Genomic DNA, 21,798 nt, shown 5'->3' with positions numbered 1-21,798 from the left:
AAACACAAGCGAGTCCATCGACACCGTACATGTAATTTCTGTAAACGAAAAAAACTTTTGATGCCAAAAGTTTTAGAATTGTATGAAACGTCGAGATTTAGTGCACATACACAGACATTTTCCGATCTCGTCGAATAGTATGTAACACTCCGTTCGAAAGTCGGGTTTTCAAGCAATTCTAATACATTTGCGTCGAAACTGCAAGCTTCACGATATATATGAAATTTTTCACAGCCGGTAGTGCACTAATATGTTACCAGTGGTGTAGTGATGTGATGTCAATGAAAACTGCAAATACATGCTGTGACCAGAATTAATTGAAAATTTAATCACAAAGCATAAAAAAATAATCTCCTTTCTGGCTTGAATTTCAATTACAAATGTAACAGAAGTGCAGGATTTCGCTTGACTCGCTTGTTTTGAAATAATTGGTTCAATCGAAATTGAGCATGAGAGGTAAATTACAACAACTGGAATTAAAATAAAGACTTTGTCTCTATAGTCAATATTCAGTATAGAAATATTTTCTTTCATTGAGTGCATTGTTAGTGGCATTGAAAATCGAACAAATTCCTTAAAATTAGCCAACAAATTCTTCTAGCAGGCAGGTTTTATTAGCTTTGACCAAAACAAACAGTGGTCAGGTTTTGAACATCTACATGTCAATCATTTTTTAACTAATTCACGATATAATATCAAATACTGTTCGGAAACATTTCTACGAATCGATTCGAGTAGATAAATCTACATATTTCTGATAGTTGATGAGCGAAACAGATTTTCTCTACTTCCCAAACCATAGCTATGATTTCCTCTAACAGATACAACAATTTTGTATAAGTTCACAGTTTCTAAATTTTTTTTTGCTGAGTGCGTTCGCATATCAGAAAAACGCTCACACAAAACAAGAAGCAGTATCGAATCGATTTGCACTCTGTGCTGTTCAATATTGCCGTAAGGAAGGTTGCTAACACATCTTTCGAAAAGTCCAGGAAATAATTAGGAAAACATCAATCCTTGCGCAAAAGTCTGTTTTTTTCATCAACATAATGTACAGCAAATGCAATACAACCGTTCTAGCATTTTTCTAACGTTTTGATACCATGCTTATAGAATGATTTGTCCATAGCCTCAAAACAGGCTTCATTTGTGGCGATGATTTTCTCATTCGAGTAGTCGCTGGGGGCTATGTTCTAGAGAATATGGTGGGTGAGCAAACAGATCGGAGCCCAATTCGTTAAATTTTGCTTATTTTTTTCTATGATTTTTTCCATAAATACATTTATTTCTTAAGACAATTTACATAAGTTTTTCTTCGCCGTATCATCATTTTTACATATAATTCTTATCCGAATATAATACTAATATAGTCACAACGATTTGAGTTTAATAAAACATATTCCTCTTATTTTTTAACTATCATATTATTTAAACAAAACGATTAACTGCTATAAATTATAAAATAAGCTGAAATTTTCATACATTTTGTTGTTGATTTCATAACCTATTTCGAGTTTGTTTTTATCAGTACATTATTCTATTAAAATTTTGCTATTGGATGAACTAATGGACGCAGTAGGAGTCAGAACTAAGTTTCAAAAGGGTCAATTATTAAATTGAAACTTCAATTGTCTTTATGAAATGATAAAGAAGTTTCATGTAAGAAAGGTCACAAGCAAGAATGTCTCGAAAAATCTCGCACTTGAAACGCATCTATAACTCAATGTAATAATCACTTTTGAGGGTTCTTTCCTCCGCAAGGAAGTCGATGTAAATTATACCTGGAGCATCTAAAAACTGACGCCATGATTGTTTCAGCTCTCGCTGTTGCGTTTTCGGACGGCTATCCTCGTCTGAATGCTGATATGCAACCGGAGAAAAATGGTGGATCCATGTTTCGTCCACTGTTTCATGCCAACGCAAGAAACCCTTTTCATGTCCAGTATTTCGCGTAAGATCGTAAAAGCACTACCAGTAGATGTGCTAACCATCTCAGCACATCTAATCCCACCACGAACTTTGAGTTTGCATCACGATTATCGAAACTTGTTTAATTTTTTCATTTAGATCTCGTTTAAAACCAGAATACCACAAATTTTTGTTTTTAATGAATCCAAGTTCTAAATTTCTTCTAAAACCACGCGGTTTTTTTTTTTATTAAAGCAGTTTTTTTAAAGTTTCATTAGCACGGAGTTCGTCATGTATCAGAACTAATTGATTCAAGTGGCACGTTCCCCTAGTTATTCGGTTGGATGAAATTTTTAATGAAATATCGCATTTTTGTCATTTGTTTATATAAAATCTGTTACGCAACCAGATGGGACGCATATGCGAATACTTCTAATAACGAATTGAAAGTTACTCGCATACCGGTCCCATCTTAGCATGCTATGCTTCTCCTGGACGGAACAAAATTTCATGTTTGGTTTTCTATTCGTGTGAAACTTTTAATCGTTCGATATGATTAAGTTTGTGATATCATCTCAGGTCTTGATGCAATTGAAGCGATGGATGGTGGAGACTCTTTCACGGAATGCAGCTCAAACAGAACCATTGTAAGTTTCAATGCCATCAACACACGCGAGAAATATTCTGCAATCTCTCGTTCAGCACAGTACGTTCGAGATAATTCCAGTCGGAAACATGCGCATATGCCTACATCTGATTTTGGTCAAAGTCCTGGTAAAAGAGCTAAATCTTTTCCTTAAGTTTTTGCTTCGGAGGATGAAATTGTGAGTACAAATGGAAGCAATAGGTTTGATTCTGAAGAAAGTTATTTTGGCGAGGAACTGAAAGATCCTAGATAGGCTATATCTAAAGATCCTAGATCTATATGGCATATGGGACAGATATGCGAGTATGGGCAGTATACGTCTGTAGTTTTATTGTTTGTGGTTCGATTGACGTGGAAATTTGACACATGTCATCTGAAGCTAGATACTTTCGAAAAACATCGAGTGTTCGAGTAAATGCAGCATAACCAAATACAAATTATAATACGGAATACTTCGACAAATTTTCAAGGACACATTTTGCATCGTGCGGTACACTGTCATGATACACTGTCAGAGTGACAATGTACTTTAACGAGTTTTCTATAAAACTAGCAACACTGAAGGGTAAGAACAAGTTCACCATAGTTACTGTTTATTGTAGTGAAAAATAAACTTGAACTATGTTGTTGTGTATGAGATATGGTTATTCCATATCGGATTTTGTTTTTTGTCCTCCTTGGCTTTTCAGAAATTTGCTCCTTGGCTTTTCGGAAATTGCTCAGTATTTAGAATGTCTCGGCACTGTTCACCGAATCGTTATGGTAGCCATCCGTTCTTCTCATTGCAAATCACTCCCGTCAGAGGAGTAGGAATTTTTCCAACATCTGCTAAATGCGGGGAACCTTTACGTCATAATACTAATAGAAAATAATTCAATTAATATGTTTATCCATCGTGAGAGAAAAACTGCTGTGTCTGCCACCGTTCGGGCTATAATCAATTTGTCTGGGTCACGCACAGATGAGTGACTATTGGGAAAACGCACACACAGCTTGCATTTGTTTCTCTTTTAACTTTTATTTTATCGTGTAGAGCGCTAATCGCTGTTTCCGTAGTACGAATACGAATCGTACCCATGTTCCACATCAAGGCCCGTTTATGAAATAAAGTCCCATCACTGCCAAAATATATCGCAATCCTTCATCCATCGATTAGCTGGAGTGTACCTTTGAATTTGTTGCAATACAACAACGGAAAACATAAACAAACAAACTTGTTTTGCGCCGTAGCAACTAGCATAAAGCGTTGCCAGAAACGATCTCCTTCCACATTTTCAAACTATCGCAACGAAAGGGAGTAATTTGCTAGGCTTACTTGTTCAGGCTGTGAACCAAACATTGACGGTTCGTTTGTATGGGACTTAGGGGTATTATTATTTGTATTTGGCATAACCTCGATCATGGAGTACAGAATGAAAAAAATAATTTCGAAAAATCACAAACACAAAAAAAATTCATACGGAACACAAAAGACGGCTGGCTTAGTATTTAAAACAAATGTTGACAGTGATTTTGACACTAGTTGGGTAGTTCTACGGTTCCACAGTTCGAACCGTTCCATGGTCGTTTAATGTCGTTTTCAACGCAATTTTTGTTTTAAAACAAAACAACCGAAAACGCTTTAAACATTGAATTTACCCTTTTCAAGCAAAGATTTATCGAAACAAAATATTATTAAAAGAATCGTCCCTGCTCTTTTGCGGGATAAATAACATTTCCATTTGAATTAAGGACTACTTGAAAATAGACACGCGTTTTTCGTAGCTTGAAAATTTTCATATAATTTTTCAGAAACAACACTGAAGTCAAACTGACAACCTGATTATACAAATTATGTGTAAAATGTTAAAAACGACGAATGTAACAATCCTGCTTTTTTCGGTAATTTCTTCAGTGCAGATTCAAAGATGATAGCTTTAGTTATTATTATCGGTAAATAATTGGAGTGAAGGATTGCTAACAGTACCGTAATAATCGAATGAGAAGGTAAACAAAGAGAATCTCTCATTGTTACATTCGTCATTTTGAACATTTTCTACAGAATTGTCCTTTTCGAATGAAGAGTGGCTATGAAAATTTTTGTGTCAAATCAAAATATACACAAATGAAATCAACGCGTTCAAACATAACTTTTATGAGATTTACTGTTTTGGTTTAGCTAACTGAAAGAAACCATTTTTTCAAAGTAATAAACAGTTGTTTAGCCTCCCGAATGTAAAATGTCACCCGGAGGGCTACACGGTCACAAAACAAAGCAATCGGTTGCGATCGAGTTTGCTGCCTCTCTACCTTGCTTCACTCTCGCTCTCTCTCTTTTTGTCTCGCGCGCGCGTTCTCTCATCTTTGGAATCGCCAAAAACAAAACTCCCCGTTTTGACTGATTGATTTTTGTTGTTTTTTCTTCTGTGCTTGTTGTCTGTTGTGATCTTCTTGTATACAGACAGTTTCGGATCTCGTTATTTTTTTAGACTTTTTATGCTTTAATTGGTATTTCGTCTGTCATGTTTCCCCTCCCGTTCTGCTGTTCTGTTGTTGATGATTATTGATTTTGCTTTGCTGTTTTTCGTTCTGTTCTGCCTTCGGTTCGAGGGTCCTTCTAATGGGTGGTTCTCTCTTGCTCTTCCAAAATGAGCCTTTGAAGGCCACCGAGGGTCACCCGGTCGAGGTTCCCAAACACTAAACTTACGGGAGGATTTTCGCCGGAAGGAGGGGCTTACCTCGTATTAATTTAGTTTTAATTGTTATTCGAAAGTCAGCGATAATCGACATCATTAATTATCTTCACTGTTTGGCTAGGCTGTCCACCTGGAAGGGTTTTTGTTTTGGTTTCTAACTTCTTCCGTTTCAAGGGGCGACAAACGGCGGCAGTGTGATTTGTCAACCGACAGCTTTTTGACAGCTTTACGGTCATTGTGCCACGCTCCGTAATTCCAACTATTTATTCTAATTTGTTTCAGTGCAGCCCTCGTTTCCATTTATGTGAGGCTAATTATCCTATTCCCTTTGCCGTTTGCCGTTTTCCTGCTGCTGCTGCTCCAGCAAAAGTAGCGGGTGCTACAACCGAATGGGTTTCCACTTTCAACCACCGGACAGAAATGAATACGTACAACTTCGACAGATCGGTGAAGACACGTTTCTTAACCACTGATTGGGAAAACCTGCTCCGTCCGTGCGGCTGTCCGTGTGTGTCCGTAATCTATTCGGTCGACAAACGACGCAGGAAGACGCGCAAAACTAGCTGGAGTTTGCCCGACCTGATCGCTTTAAATTATTCGCTGAGATGTATTTATTTGCCTGAGCTGCCACGGGGAGAGCAAAAAAAAAAATGATCGGACCTCGAAGCGGGAAAAGAGTAACCATCCATCCAACCAACCAACCCGCCGTCATCCGTCGCGTCCTCCTCCGGAGGATGGTGAAACGAAAGCAAGAAAAGAGGTCCGTTCATAAATTTTGTGCCACTGCTTTTATGTTGTCTCGGCAGCTTCTGGTTCTGGTGGGACCATTTCGTTCGCTGGGCTGCCAACCTGCTGGTACTTGCTCCGGATTGGGACGCAGTAAAAATGTTTTATTAGCTCTCGGCCGCGCGGTTGATCCGAAAGCTTCGGCCGGCCCCCTTGCGCAAGGTTGTTATTATCTTGCAAGCACCGAGTCCCGGCGAGGCATGATTTCCTACCGTGCTGGGTTTTTGTATGACTAGGAATGTTCTAGAATTAACTGCGTTGGCCTAGGGTTGAAGAATCTATTATCCTCGGGTTCGGAATTATTGAAACACTAACCAACAACCTCCCCTGGGCAATGGGCTTCGAGGGAAAGTTAGTCAGTAAACAATTCAAAAGGCTTCCTTGTGCTTTTTTTTTTATTTCTGTTAGCCATGGAAATACAATCAAACGAGACCCGGAAATCGCGCATACTTAGAACTAGCTTGCCTTTCACAACGAGAGACCCTTCGCACGCTCTGCATACGATCGTTAGTCGGAACACCGGTGGACGATCGCATGCCAATAATATCGGGCTTTCCAGTGCACGGAAAATAATGTACATGTAATTAGTTCGAAATGGTTACCGTTTTGTCCTTCTCTCCCCACCCCCCAATGGCTTCGTTTACGGTCCCCACGGATTTCTCGATGGGTTTGAAACTTCGAAAAGGGCTCAGGTTTAGTCGCGGCTTATCTCGTCGTCGTTTATGAACCGGTGGCAAAAGAAGAAAAAAACAGAAAACACATGATCTGCCACCCTCTGCTACTCCTCTGTCGTCTCGGTGAACGTAAACTGATAAACGCAGCTTTTGAGCGACAGATCGTGGCATTTCATTTTACCGTCAAGACCGGACTGTGCCTGACTGAGCGCGATTCAAACTAATGACGGGCTCAGCCGAGGAAAACCGGCTAGTATAATAAGCTACATATTCATTGCAACTGAGCTGCCATTTGTTTGCTCGGTATCTGAGCTCTGGCCACGACTGAGAACTGAGAAATTGTTCCGATATTCGATCTTGCACTAATTGCTACCGCATTAACACCGCTGTTTGCCACCACGTTTTTTTTTTTCGTTCGTCCGTTTTCAACTGACTGCAATCAACCCCAACTTCAACTGCTGTGGGTAGATTAATTGCCATGTAACTGGAGATCTATCATATCTACTGTGTGTTAAACGACTGCTTGATTAAAATTTAAAGATACAAATGTGCAACAAAAAAAAAACCTTGTACACGAACTCATTACAAACATTCAAGTAGCGAACTGATCCTCAAATATTAAAAAAATGTTTTTCAACACTGCTGTCAACTGACAGTTTTCTGCTTCGTTCGACGAAGCAACTCATTGGAAACAAAGAAAAACAGTTTGGAGAAAAACTGACGAATGCAACAGTGAAATGAACATTTTTTACGAAAAAGATACCGCAGAGACGGGACTCGAACCTCGGGGAATCGTTTTGCGAACTAACCTATTCCGCATGTGAAACAACCTAATTAGGCAGAAGATACCGAACATGTTCCGCTGTGCAGCACTCAGTTCAGTCCATATTACATACTTTTGCGGCATCTCTGTGATGATGCTGTTCTCTTGTCATTGATAAAGTCTCATTCAGATTGATTCTAGAATACAGAATTTAGTATGAAAGTTCAGTCGCAGATTCCACGTATTCCTGGAATTTAGTTCCAAAATTGATTTCCAGAATTAAGGTCCAGAATTCAGTTTCAGAATTCTGGTTCAGAATCTAGTTCTAACAGTTCGGCTGAAAAGTTCGTATCGTTTAATAGAAACACACATTTTTTGCCAAAATTCGTTTTTATTATTCAACATAATTGCCATCAGAGGCGATACAGCGATTATAGCGATCTTCCAACTTTTCGATACAATTTTTGTAGTACGATTTGTCCTTTGCCTCAAAATAGGCCTCAGATTAAGCGATTACCATTCTCTTGAGGTCTAAGAACAGGAAAAAGTCACTGGGGGCCAAATCTGGAGAATACGGTGGATGAGGGAGCAATTCGAAACACAATTCGTTCAATTTCAGCATGGTTTTCATCGACTTGTGACACGGTGCATTGTCTTGACGAAACAAAAGTTTTTTCTTCTTCAAATGAGGCCGTTTTTTTTTAAATTTCGTCCTTCAAACGCTCTAATAACGCTATATAATAGTCACTGTTGATGGTTTTTCCCTTTTCAAGGTAGTCGATGAAAATTATACCATGCGAATCCCAAAATACAGACGCCATAACCTTACCGACCGATTGTTGAGTCTTTCCACGCTTTGGGTTCGGTTCATCGCGTGCAGTCCACTCAGCTGACTGTCGATTGGACTCCGGAGTGAAGTGATGGAGCCATGTTTCGTCCATTGTTATATATCGACGGAAAAAATCGGTTTTATTTCGATATAACAGCTCCAAACACTGCTCAGAATCATCAATTCGTTGTTGTTTTTGATCGATTGTGAGCTCACGCGGCACCCATTTTGCACAAAGCTTTCTCATATCCAAATATTCGTGAATAACATGTCAAACACATTCTCTTGATATCTTTAGGGTGTCAGCTATCTCGATCAACTTCACTTTACGGTCATTGAAAATCATTTTGTGGATTTTTTCACGTTTTCATCGGTAACAGCCTCTTTTGGACGTCCACTGCGTTCATCGTCTTCGGTTCTCATATGACCAGTACGAAATTTTGCAAACCACTTACGAATTGTTGCTTCGCCCGGTGCAGAGTCTGGATAACACTCATCAAGCCATTTTTTGGTATCGGCGGCACTTTTTTTCATCAAAAAGTAGTGTTTTATCAACACACGAAATTCCTTTTTTTCCATTTTTTTCACAATAACAAAAGTAGCTTCACTCAAAATGCAATATCTCACAAACTAATAATCAGACAGCTGTCAAATTTATACACTTATCTTTTGAAGGTTGGTACTAACTGAAAATGGTATGGATTTAATTCTAGTGGCGCCCTCTCATAGAAACGATACGAACTTTTCAGCCGATCTGTTAGAATTTAAGTCCAAAATTCGTTCCTAGAATTCAGCTTCCAGAATTCAATTGCAGAATCCAAGTACAGAATGCAATTCCAATAACTAGCTTCAGAGTCCAGTTATGAAACTCAGCTCTAAATATCAGATACTGAATTCAGTTCCAGAAGGCAAGTACAGAATTGATTTCCAGAATCCACTATTCAGCACTCCAAATTCAACTCCAGAATCCAAGTACAGAATTCAGTTTCAAAAACCAGCTTCAGAAATAGAATATAGGTCCAAAATTCGTTTACTAAAATCCAGGTTCAGAACTCTATTCAAAATTCAAGAATTCACTTTCAAAATTCAGTTACAGAATCCAAGTACTGGATTGAATCCCAACAACTGGTTTCAGAATCCCGTCACAAAATTCAGCTCTAAATTTCAGGTTCTGAGTTCAGTTCCAGAATCCACTATTCTGTACCCAAACTTCAACTCCAGAATCAAAGCACGCAACTCAGTTTCAAAAACCAGCTTCAGGAACCAGTTCCAGAAGCCAAATTCAATTCTAGAATTGAGGTCCAACATTCGGTTACAGAATCCAGCTCCAGGAATCAGCGTCGCAAATTTTGGCACTGAATTCAGTTTCAGAATTCAGGTCCAGATTTTGTTTCCAGAAATTGCAGAAGTTCAGAACCTAGTTTCAGATGCCAGTGCTCATTTTCAAAATTCAATTGCAGAATCCAGAGCCCAAGCACAGTATTCAATTCCGAAATCACTTACAGAATTCCTTTACAGAATCCACAATTCAGTGGCAAAATTTTACTCCAGAATCCAAGTACAGAATTCAGTTCTTTAATCCAGTTTCTAAAACCAGTCTCAGAAATCAGTTCCGAAATTCCAGCTTAGAATTTAGGTTTAAAATTCTTTTCTAGAATCCAAGACCAGAATTCAGTTCCAGGATATATAACTCAATTGCAGAATCCAAGTACAGAATCGATTTCCTAAGTTCAGCACCAGAGTTCATGTTCAAATTTCAGGTTCTGATTTCAGTTCCAAAATGGAAGTACAGAATTCATTTCCAGAATCCACAACTCAGTACCCATAGTTCAACTCCAGAATCCAAGTAGAGAACTTAGTTCCAAAAATCTAGTTCCAGAATCCCGTTTCCAAATTCAGTTCTAGAATTTAGGTCCAAAATTCGGTTACAGAATCCTGAAATCAGTGTCGCAAATCTTGGTACTGAATTCAAGTCCTTCAAGTTCTGAATTCAGTTCCAGAATCCACTATTCTGTACCCAAACTTCAACTCCAGAATCAAAGTACGCAACTCAGTTTCAAAAACCAGCTTCAGGAACCAATTCCAGAATGCAAATTCTGTTCTAGAATTTAGGTCCAAAATTTGGTTACAGAATCTAGCATCAGGAATCAGTGTCGCAAATCTGGTACTGGATTCAGTTCCAGAATTCAGGTCCTGATTTTGTTTCCAGAAATTCCAGATGTTCAGAACCTGGTTTCAGATTCCAGTGCTCATTTTCAAAATTCAATTAAAGAATCCAGGGTCCTTTAATCCTGTTTCAAAAACCAGTCTAAGAACTCAGTTCCGAAATTCTAGCTTAGAATTTATTTCTAGAATTCAGGTCCAAAATTAGTTTCCAGTTTCCAAGATCAGAATTCAGTTCCAGATTATAGAACTCAATTGCAGAATCCAAGTACATAATCGATTTCCTAAGTTCAGCACCAGAGTTCATGTTCAAATTTGAGGTACTGAATTCAGTTCTAGAATTTCGGCCGAAAATTCAGATCCTGAATTTGTTTCCATTATTCAAATTTAGAATTCAGTTCCAAAATCAACTATTCAACATCAAAATTTCAACTTCAGAATCCAATTACAGTAAATCCAGCTTCAGAAATTGGAAATACATTTCCAGAATCCAGGTTCAGGATTTCGTTCCAGATTCCAGAGTTCGTTTCCAAAATTGATCTACTGAATTCAAGTATAGAATTCAGCTCCCATATTTGGTTACAGAATCCAGCTCCTGCAATTGCTGTCGCAAATCTGGTGCTGAATTCAGTACCAGAATCCAGGTTCTGAATTTGTTTCAAGAAATTTTAGGAGTTCAAAACTTAGTTACAGATTCCAGAATTCATATTCAAAATACAGTTGCAGAATGCAGTTCCAGGATTTAGTTCCACAAATCTGGTTCGGAATTCGGTTTTGGAATGTCAAAGTTCAGTGTCGAATTTCTTCTGCAGAATCTAGTTCGTTTCCAGAATGTAGCCACAGAATCCAAGCACAGAATCTAATTCCAACACCTAGCTTCAGAATCCAGTTACAAAACTCAGTTCCAGAATTTTGTTCCAAATCCAGGTTTCAAGTTCAGGTTCGGAATTCAGTTCCAGAATCCACAACTAAGCACCCAAAATTCAACTCCAGAATCCAAGTACAGAACTTTAAAATTTAATTCCAAAATCCAGCTTCAGAAATCTGTTCCAAAATTCCGTTTCCAGATTCAGTTCTAGAACTCAGATCTGAAATTCGTTTTCGGATTCGAGGTTCAGAATTCTGTTCCAAATTCCAGAATTAATTTTCAAAATTTAGTTGCTGAAATCAAGTGTAGAATTCAGTTCCAAAATTCGGTTACAGAATCCAGCTCCTAGGATCGTTGTCGCAAATCTGGTGCTGAATTCAGTACCAGAATCCTGGTTCTGAATTGGTTTCCAGAAATTGCAGAAGTTCAGAACCTAGTTTCAGATTCCAGTGTTCATTTTCAAAATTCAATTGCTGAATCCAGGGTCCAAGCACAGAATTCAATTCCGAAATTCACTTACAGAATCCAGTTCCAGAATTTAGTTCTAATTTCAAAATCCAGTTACAAAACTCAGTTCCTGAATTCAGTTCCAAAATTCAGAATGCCAGTACAAAATTCCTTTCCAGAATCCACAATTCAGTAGCAAAATTTTATATAACTCGATTGCAGAATCCAAGTACAGAATTGATTTCCTAAGTTTAGCTTCAGAGTTCATGTTCTAATTTGAGGTGCTGAATTCAGTTCTAGAATTTCGGCCCATAATTCAGATCCTAAATTTGTTTCCATTATTAGAATTTAGAATTCAACTTCAGAATCAACTATTCAACACCAAAATTTCACCTCCAGAATCCAAGTACAGAACTCAGTTCCAAAATCCAGCTTCAGAAACCAGCTCCGGTATTCCGTATTCCGGTATTTCATATCCTACGTTCAGTTGCTGAGTTAAAGTGTAGAATTCAGTTCCAAACTTCGGTCACAGAATCCAGCTCATGGAATCGTTGTCCCAAATCTGGTACTGAATTCAGTACCAGAATTCATGTTCTGAATTTGTTTCTAAAAATTTCCAGAATTTCTGAACTTAGTTTCAGATTCCAGAGTTCATCTTTAATTTCCAGAGTCCAAATAACAGAATTCAATTTCGCAATTCATTTACAGAATCCTGTTTCAGAATTTAGTTCCACAAATCAGTTCTGGAATTTAGAAACCAGATTCAAGTTTCGAATTTCTTCAGTAGAATCTAGTTCTGGAATTGAGGTGCAGAATCCAGTTTCGGAATTCAATCGCGGATTCCAGAATTCAGTTGTAGAATCCAAGTAAAGAATTCAATTCCAAGATTCAAATACAGAATCCAGTTACAAAATTCAGATCCTTATAGAATCCTGTTTCAAATTTAAGAATTCAGTTGTAGAATCCAAGTAAAAAAATTTAGTCCCAATGTTCAGAATCAGGTTACAAAATTAATCTCCAGAACTCAGTATCAAATTTCAGGTTTTGAATTCAATTCTAAAAATTAGGTCCAGCATTCAGGTTCTTAAAACCAAATCTAGAATTCAGCTTCGGAATTCAGTTGCAGAATCCAAGTACAGAATTGAATTCAAAAATTCAGTTACCGAATTCATCATCAGAATTCGGTTTCACAAATCTGAATTGGAACTCAGTTCTAGAATGTAGAAGCCAGAGTGCAGTTTCGAATTTCATCTGCAGAATCTAGTACTAGAATTGAGGTGCAGAATCCAGTCCCGAAATTCAGAAACAAAATTCGGTTCTGAACTTTAGGTGCACAGTTCACCTTCAAAACTCAAGTCCCAATACAGAATTCAATTTCAAAAACTAGCTTCAGAATCTAGTTAAAAAACTTAGTTCCAGAATTCAGTTCTAAATTCCAGGTTCTGAATTCAGTTTCCGAATGCAAGTACAAAATTCCTTTCGAGAGTCCACAATTCAGTAGCAAAATTTTACATAATTCAGATCCTGAATTTGTTTCCATTATTAGAATTTAGAATTCAGCTTCAGAATTAACTATTCACCACCAAAATTTCAACTCCAGAATCCAAGTTCAGAACTAAGTTCCAAAATCCAGCTTTAGAAACTGGAAATTCGTTTCCAAAATCCAAGTTCAGAATTTTGTTCCAGATTCCAGGGTTCGTTTTCAAAATTGATCTACTGAATTCAAGTATAGAATTCAGCTCCCATATTTGGTTACAGAATCCAGCTCCTGCAAATTTCAGGTTCTGAATTCAGTTTCAGAATCCACAACTAAGCACCCAAAATTCAACTTCAGAATCCAAGTACAGAACTTTGAAATTCAATTCCTAAAACCAGCTTCAGAAACCAGCTCCAAAATTCCGTTTCCATATTCAGTTTTAGAACTTAGGTCTGAAATTCGTTTCCAGAATCCAGGTTCAGAATTCTGTTCCAAATTCCAGAATTTATTTTCAAAATTCAGTTGCTGAAATCAAGTGTAGAATTCAGTTCCAAAATTCGGTTACAGAATCCAGCTCCTAGGATCGTTGTCGCAAATCTGGTTCTGAATTGGTTTCCAGAAATTGCAGAAATTCAGAACCTAGATTCAGATTCCAGTGTTCATTTTCAAAATTCAATTGCTGATTCCAGGGTCCAAGCACAGAATTCAATTCCGAAATTCACTTACAGAATCCAGTTACAGAATTTAGTTCCGCAAATCTCGTTTCAAAATCAAGTTACAAAACTCAGTTCCTGAATTTAGTTCCAAATTTCAGAATCCAAGTACCGAATTCCTTTCCAGAACCCACAATTCAGTGGCAAAATTTTACTCCAGAATACAGAATTCAGTTCTTTAATTCAGTTTCTAAAACCAGTTACAGAATTCAGTTCCGAAATTTCGATCCGGAACTCAGTTCCGGACTTATGATCCATAATTTTGACCCTGAAATTGTTTTCCATTATCCAAATTTAGTTCCAGAGTTTCTGGTCCGATTTCAGTTCTAGAATTTAGATCCGAAGTTTGTTTTCACAATCCAGGTTCAGAACTCTGTTTCAGATTTCATTTTTTTAAATTTAGTTGCTGAATTCAAGTATAGAATTCATCTTCAAAATTCAGTTGCAGAATCCAGAATCCAAGCACAGAATTCAACTTTGTTATTCACTTACAGAATTCAGCTCCAGAATTTAGTTGCGCAAATCTGGTTCTGAATTCAGTTCTGGAATGAAGAAGCCAGAATGCAGTTTCGATTTTTTTTCTGCAGTTGTACAATTCAGGTGCAGAATCCAGCTCTTCTTCAGAATCCATGTTCTTGAATACAGTTTAAAAACGAGAACTCAGTTCCAAACCTCGGTTTCAGAATCCCAGCACCGAATTCAATTACAAAATTATTCAGAATCTTGTTCCTGAATTCAAGTGTAGAATTCAGTTCCAGAATACAAAATTTAGTTACAAAGTTCAGTCGCAGAATCCACGAATTCCAAGAATTCAGTTCCAAAACTAATTTCAGGAATCAAAATTTCGGAATTCTGGTTCAGAATTAAGTTCTATAGTTTAGGTCCAAAATTCGTTTCTAGAATTCAGTTTCAGAATTTAGTTTCAGATTCCAGAATCCAAGCACAGAATCTAATTTCAACACCTAGCTTCAGAATCCAGTTACAAAACTATGTTCCAGAATTCAGTTCAGAATTTCAGGTTCTGAATTCAGCTCCAGAATCCACAACTAAGCACCCAAAATTCAATTCTAGAATCCAAGTATAGAACTCAGTTCTTGAATCCAACTTAAAAAACCAGTCCAAGAATTCAGTTCCAGAATTCTGGGTTAGAATTTAGTTCTAGAATCTAGGTTCCAGATTGCAGAATGCATTTGCAGAATCCAAGTACAGAATTTAATTCCATAGCTCTGCGCCAGAGTTCAGTTTCAAATTTTAGGTACTGTTTCGAATTTTCGGTCCAGAACTCATACAGTCGCCTCGGCTAGTATAATGCAAGTTACAGTCGAAACCAGTATAATTCATGCTAATCTAACATTAAGTAATAATATGCATAAATGAAATTTTTCGTCATTTGACAAATTAGTTCCTTATGAATTACATCGTATGAGGGATTTAATCACCAGTAAAATTCATTTTTTTTGGTGTGTAGAAATGCTTTTTGTATGACTATTTCTTCAATACAAATTCAACCGCTTTAACATCAAGTGTCGGTTTGTCAAAAATATTGTTTTATTTGAATTTATTTTTTCGATTTTGGCTCAGAAAAATAGTTTGAATTATTGTATTTCATTATTATATTTAAAATGGAGGCGGTGGATTTCGTCTCTCTCTATCTCTTGGTGCTTTTCACGGCGATTCTTCATCTCTCGGGGGAAATGGAATTCTATTTGAAACCGCGAAACATAGAAAATCAATTGTTAATTTCTGTGTTTTGTGCGGTTGGCGGTGGAAATGTTCCCTGAAATAATTACCGTCTCAACGCGTTTCCCCATGGATCCTGGGCATTGGCGGAAATCAGGCCAAACAGAAGAAATGCACAAATCAGAAAGATTTTGATGTCCATGTTGGAAAGAGTCGCGGAACTGTTCTAGTGTACCTAGCCCAGAAGTTGCACGACTTAAATAGTAGGCTTTGGTGCAATCAAAATTGGTTTCATTTTACGTGGATTCAGAAAATTTTCATCGTTCCTAAATAGGGTGCAAATTGATTTTGTTGTTTCATGCCTGCTACGATTTCAATATGCTTTTGAATAGATTGGGAACGCATTCTACGTTGATATATTTTTTTAAATGAACCAATAAAAAGTTATTTCAGTAGTACAAAGGATATATTGGTGTAAAAAAAAGATGAATTTTTGTAAGTAAAACTAGTTTAGAGTGTTTACATGTTTACTGTTAGTTTACACGGTAAACTGGATGCACCTAGAAATAAATACTTCTCTAGTACTCAGAAAGCTAGTAGAAAAATAATCTAGGATTTGGTGAAGTTTACCGGAAAACAAGAGCAAATCACCATCCTGTTAATCTTATTTACCCATAACTGGTTAGAAAGTATTACAATAATTTACCTAAATTCTGAATTTGCTTTAATGCGTGAAAAATCAACATTGAAGGCGTTTTGAATTTCTACAATCGGAGAACCAAATCAATTTACACCCTATTTAAGACCGAAACCAATTTGACCGAGCCTCTGCCAACTATTTAAATAGCACGATTCGAGCATCGATGCATCAGATAAGTTTTTCGGATCTTTTCAAAATGAACCACCGAATCATTCTCATTTGTGCTATTCTTGTGCTTGGCCTGGTATTGGTCAATGCCCAGGGACCTTTGGGAAACGTAATGACCATGTAATTATCCATGGAAATTTCTACCCATCAGCTTAAACACCAAACCAAACTCACAATTGATTTTCTTTGCTTGCTATTTTGAATAGGATTAAGGGCAGAAGGTCAATTGCTGAAGAACCGGAACGACAAGAAGAGTCAGCATGGAAAGCACCACGAGAGCACAAGCGAACAGATCCACAGCCGCCATTTTGAATGTGATTATAAATTAAAATGTTATATGAGAATAGAATCGAAGTAACAGGTTTTCGATTTGGAAATCCTAGTGAAACTGTGTGTTTCTGAACTAAAAACGACCTCTTTCTAGCTCAACAGATTAAGACTTTTTATCGAAGATGTCAATTCACGGTTCCTCATAAATGCGTGGAGAAGTGGAAGGCACATATCAAATATGTGTAGGTTTATTCCTTTGTCCGGTTTGGTCGAAGCAAAATTCAATGAATATCTTCTTAACCTTAACCAGCTCAAGCAGTGGGATTTATGGTCAATCAGAAATTTAAAAAAAACCTGACTTCGTTGAATTTCATGTCTAAACATCTTGAAAACAGCTTCTTCTAGGAGTAAGATCACTCTGGACAAGTTTATTTTTTTGGATCTGCCATTTAGGGGTTAGCATTTTTTCGTGCTTAGGACAAATAATAGAAAGCATTCTGCAACTAAGCAGTTTATGTTGAACTGCTAGGTAGCATAACAGCTCAACATAATCTCTGTTCTACACTGACGAGTCGGAGACGAAACGTTAATAAAATTGAAATTGTGTTTCCGTGTTTACATGACTATTTTTTATTTTAAACTAGAAGTTTAGAATTATTTTTGTTATTATTATTATTATTATTATTATCATTATTATTATTATTATTATTATTATTATTATTATTATTATTATTATTATTATTATTATTATTATTATTATTATTATTATTATTATTATTATTATTATTATTATTATTATTATTATTATTATTATTATTATTATTAAAAAATCGGGGGGGAAAATCGCGTATCAGGGTTTAATTCCAAGCTTCTGTTTACAATTAAATTGTTGAAAATTTGTTTTGTGTTATAGTTTTTCGTTTCATTATTTAGTTCTCAAATAAGCTTTTAACTTTTTTTCAGTGCATATTTTCTGCGAGTTTCCAATCGATTCCCTACCACTGATTTTGTTTTTGACATAATTTTAATGCAATTTACAGTTTCCGATCCACAACGATTTAAAAAAAAAAGTGCTGGCAAAAATATTGACGCCTTTTTCAAATCTCAGTCTTGAGTAGGTTTGATTTCACCTTTGCAAAACAAATGCTTTGTCGTTATCCGTTATCCGAATCGAAGCAAGCCGATCCTGATTTTTGCTGTTGGTATCTGAAATTGCTCACAGTGGACAGAAGTAGTGGTCAAAATTTTTGAAAATTTCTTTGAGATTGGAAAGAAACTGTGTAACCTTTTAGTTTCGGTTTAGCACGGTAAAACACGTTTTCAGGGCATGTCCTTATTTGAATGTCATTTTAGTGGTTGTTGCGATAGTAATTGTCTCATAAACTGATTCTAGAATGGTAGGTCATTTTGGAAGCTTGCTCCAAAAAAACTTCTTCATTTCTATTGCTTCGACTATATTGGCAGTTTGAGTTTCGAGTTCATTGATTCATTTGTTATGAAAATTTGTCCGCAGCCGCAATTCGCTTGCCAAATCGTAAAATTTTCGGCATATTTATCATAACAAACCTTCTCGTAATCCTCCTAGTGATGTGATAATGCCTTAATGTTGTGTGTGCAAAAATGCTCTTGATTGTCTTGGAGATTGCTGAACGCTATTGAGATTTTTTCCGGGTCGGACCTCCTGTTCTAGAGTTACAGAATGATATGTGAAAAAAACTGCAAATAATAAGCACTGAACGTTCTCGCAGATGGCTGAAAAAATTTTTTTTTGGAAACTTTGATTCAATTGAAAGGACTTAAATACACGTACAACATTACTGGTTTTTATGCATATATGAGTTCCGGTTCCGAAATTACATTGTGATAAGTAGAAAAATGTTCATTTGGAGAGCGTGAACAAAAAAAAACCTTTGAATTAGCCATATACAATTTATGTTGCTTACGAGTTGTTAGTTATTGGCCAAAAAAACTACAATCATGATATGTCGGCTCCCGGTTTCGGAAGTATCGAAAATAGTAGTCAAAAACCTCCGTCATTAGGAGCGACGAAGCAAAAAAGGGGAAAATTTCTTCAAAATTTGTCTCAAAACTATTCCTATTTGATTATTCTGGATCCTACTTTCGAATTCAGAGCTACAAAATTTTAAACCATCATATAGAGCGACGATGAACAAAATGGATAAAAATTCTGTTAAATTTGATTATTCAAAATAGTTTCAATTTGTAGGTTATGATAGTACACTGAAGTCTGTGTTTTATGCATAACTCTGAAAATTCGCATAAAAAACCGCATAACTCTGAAGCTTTGCATAAAAAAAAACGCGTAACTCTGGAAATTCGCATAAAAAAGTCGCATAAAAAAAGAACACATAAAAAAAGCTTTATGCATGTACCTGTAAAAACTTCAAACTACAGTTTCATTGGAAAGCTACAATGATACATTATTTATATTGCACTTAATCCGCTAAGCTATGACCGTTTGAGAGCTTTTATCATAGTGTTTTGTTGGAAGTGAAGAATACGGTAAGAAGATTACAACATTTTTGTGAGCAAAAGATCTAAACAAAGAAAATGAGAAAACTGGAATTATAGCAAAATGAGGTAAAAATTTTGACGTATTCTGTGAGATGTTTGAAAAAAACTATATTTCATAGAAAAATTTATCAAATTCAAAAATTATTATATAGGCTCCTTTGCGATGGTTTTGAAATGAAACTGTACATACATAATTTTTTGAAGGCTTGATGTACTTAATCGGTTTTGACATATTATTTACACATTAATTGTTTATACATGTTATAAAACTTAATGAAAAAAGGTTTTCGCTCTTTAAAAAGACATTTCTGGGAAGCAAAAGCTGAATAAATACTGTGGGGCTAGTGCTCCTTCCGTGAAATAGTGGTCTCAAGAGCTTCGTGGGGATCGAAACAGATGTTACAAAGGATCAGTATTGAGTCATAGCATGAACAAGATTTTGCAAATACTTATTCCAAAAAAATAAAAAAAGCACAATCTACAGCAAGTATTAGTATGCATAACTGAAGCGATTGAAGACCGAAAAAAAATTTGTTTAGACAATGTGCTGGAATACAAGAACATCGCGTAGGTTTCATTTTAACCGGTAGTTTTGGAACCTGAACCGTCCAAGCAACTACTATGATCTAATAATTGAAACAGTTTTGAGGCAAGTTAAGAAGACTCTTTCTGTTTTTCACGAGTCGAAACAAGGTAGCCACTGAGGGCCACTCATTGTCATGCTATTTGTGAATGCTATGTAGTTTTGGGACTCATCAGACGTAACACTGAAGACTTCAACGATGTGGAATCTGAACCTGGATTCTTGAAAGAGATTCTCCATCGTCTGGCAGAGATCTTAACCTAGAATCTGGATCTGGACTCTACGCCAGAATTCTGTTTTCTGAACTTCTGACAGAGTTTCCGAAACTAAACTTTGAAACTATTTGGCACTTGAACTATGAGCCTGAATTGGATTCTGGATCTGAGTTCTCTAAGATTCCTCAATTCTAATCAATAGATGGATTCTGAGCCAGAACTCTAGATTTGGACATCCGACAAGGTTTCTGGATCTGAATACTAAATCTGGACATAGTTTTTGAACCTAATGCAGAAATCTACACTTGGATACTGAGCATGGATTTGCATTCTAGATCTGAACCTGATTTCTTGGCTTGAACTTTCAATGAAGGTTTGGGGTCTAAATCTGGAGCTAGATTCCGGATTCCAAACAAGATTTTTACTCAAAAAATTTGACCGAGATACTCGGGTTGCACCAGAATCGTGAACCTGGAACTTGAACCCGATTTTGGATTCTGAACCTCAACTGGATTACAAAAAGCATAACTCTGGACTTGGGCTCTGGGCTAAAATTTTGAAGCATGATTAAAGACCTAGTTTCTGAACCTGCATTCTGACTTTGGATCGTGATTCTGTATTTTGGATCTGAAACATAATTCTTTTTTTGGATTTTGAATCTGGACTTGGATTTTGTAATTCTAAGCCAAGATCTGAATTCCAGACCAGGATTACGTACTACAATTGGAACTCAGAACCTGGACCTGAATTGAGTAAGCATGAATTTGTGATCTGAGTGCAGAATCTGAATTCTGAACTTAAAATCGGAACTTCGATTCTGGACCGAAATTCTTAGTTTGGATCTGAATTCTGAAATTGGACTCAGATTCTGGACCAAAATTCTTGACAGAGATCAATTTTTTTTACCTGAACCTGAATTCTGCATCTGGATTTTGGAATTTATTTTTCTACCTGGTCTTGGACTTTGGTTTTGGGTCAGAATTCTGACCCCGGATCAGCTCCTGACAGAGTTTTTGAACCTGAAACTAGATCCTGAATCTCGACTCTTCATCTGTATTCTGGACTTAAATTCTGAACCTGAAAATCAGGATCCGAATTATAGGCCTGTATTTTGAACTTGGGTTATAGACCTGAACTCTTGACAGGAATAAGGAGTGTATCGATAAGTAGTTAGCAACATTCAAACAGTTATTACTCGGAAATGGCTTAATTTTTTGCAGCGTGTTTTGCGGTGACATGTTTGTTTACATGTCAATAACAGCTGCGCAATCGATTGGTTTCGGTACGGTTTATCGTTTCAATGATGAGTCGAATTGACCCGCAAACGCGAAAGAAAATTCTGCAAACTTGGTGCTCAGAAAGTGGTGTCACGTACAACGAAATTGCAAAACAGGTGAAAGTGCACCACACCAGTGTTGAAAATATTACCGAGAAGTTCGGTAAGACCCTTTCCATGAAGGATTTGCCCCGATCCGGTAGGAAAACGAGTCCCAGCCAGCCCGGCCGGGACTTAAAAGTGGTTGAGTACATCAGGAAAAAACCCATCGGCGTCGATGCGGGATTTGGCCAAGCAGTTCAACACCAGCATCGGGATGATTCAACGGATCAAAGTTCGGAACTCCCTGAAAACGTACAAGAAACAGAAGGTGTCGAAAAGGTCCCTGGTACAGCAAGTTCAGGCCAAAACAAAAGCGCAAA

The 21,798-nt window shown here is 36.9% G+C and overlaps 1 protein-coding gene and 2 long non-coding RNA genes across 3 annotated transcripts in view; 2 read left to right on the top strand and 1 right to left on the bottom strand.

Annotated features, from left to right (window-relative positions):
- LOC131438878 (fringe glycosyltransferase) overlaps window positions 1-21,798 on the top strand; it is a 391,338-nt gene that overhangs the window by 290,852 nt on the left and 78,688 nt on the right. The window lies entirely within an intron of this gene.
- On the bottom strand, window positions 15,476-15,871 carry LOC131438887 (uncharacterized). Its single transcript, XR_009231007.1, has 2 exons — window positions 15,740-15,871; window positions 15,476-15,651 (listed from the first exon to the last, which is right to left on the bottom strand). It is a non-coding gene; the product is annotated as an uncharacterized LOC131438887 (long non-coding RNA).
- LOC131438883 (uncharacterized) lies at window positions 16,273-16,885 on the top strand. Its single transcript, XR_009231004.1, has 2 exons — window positions 16,273-16,617; window positions 16,704-16,885. It is a non-coding gene; the product is annotated as an uncharacterized LOC131438883 (long non-coding RNA).

Source organism: Malaya genurostris, chromosome 3 (assembly GCF_030247185.1).
Source record: "Malaya genurostris strain Urasoe2022 chromosome 3, Malgen_1.1, whole genome shotgun sequence".
Lineage (NCBI taxonomy): Eukaryota > Metazoa > Arthropoda > Insecta > Diptera > Culicidae > Malaya > Malaya genurostris.
The sequence above is the reverse complement of the archived record's forward strand: the minus strand, read 5'-3'. Positions and strand labels throughout refer to the sequence as shown.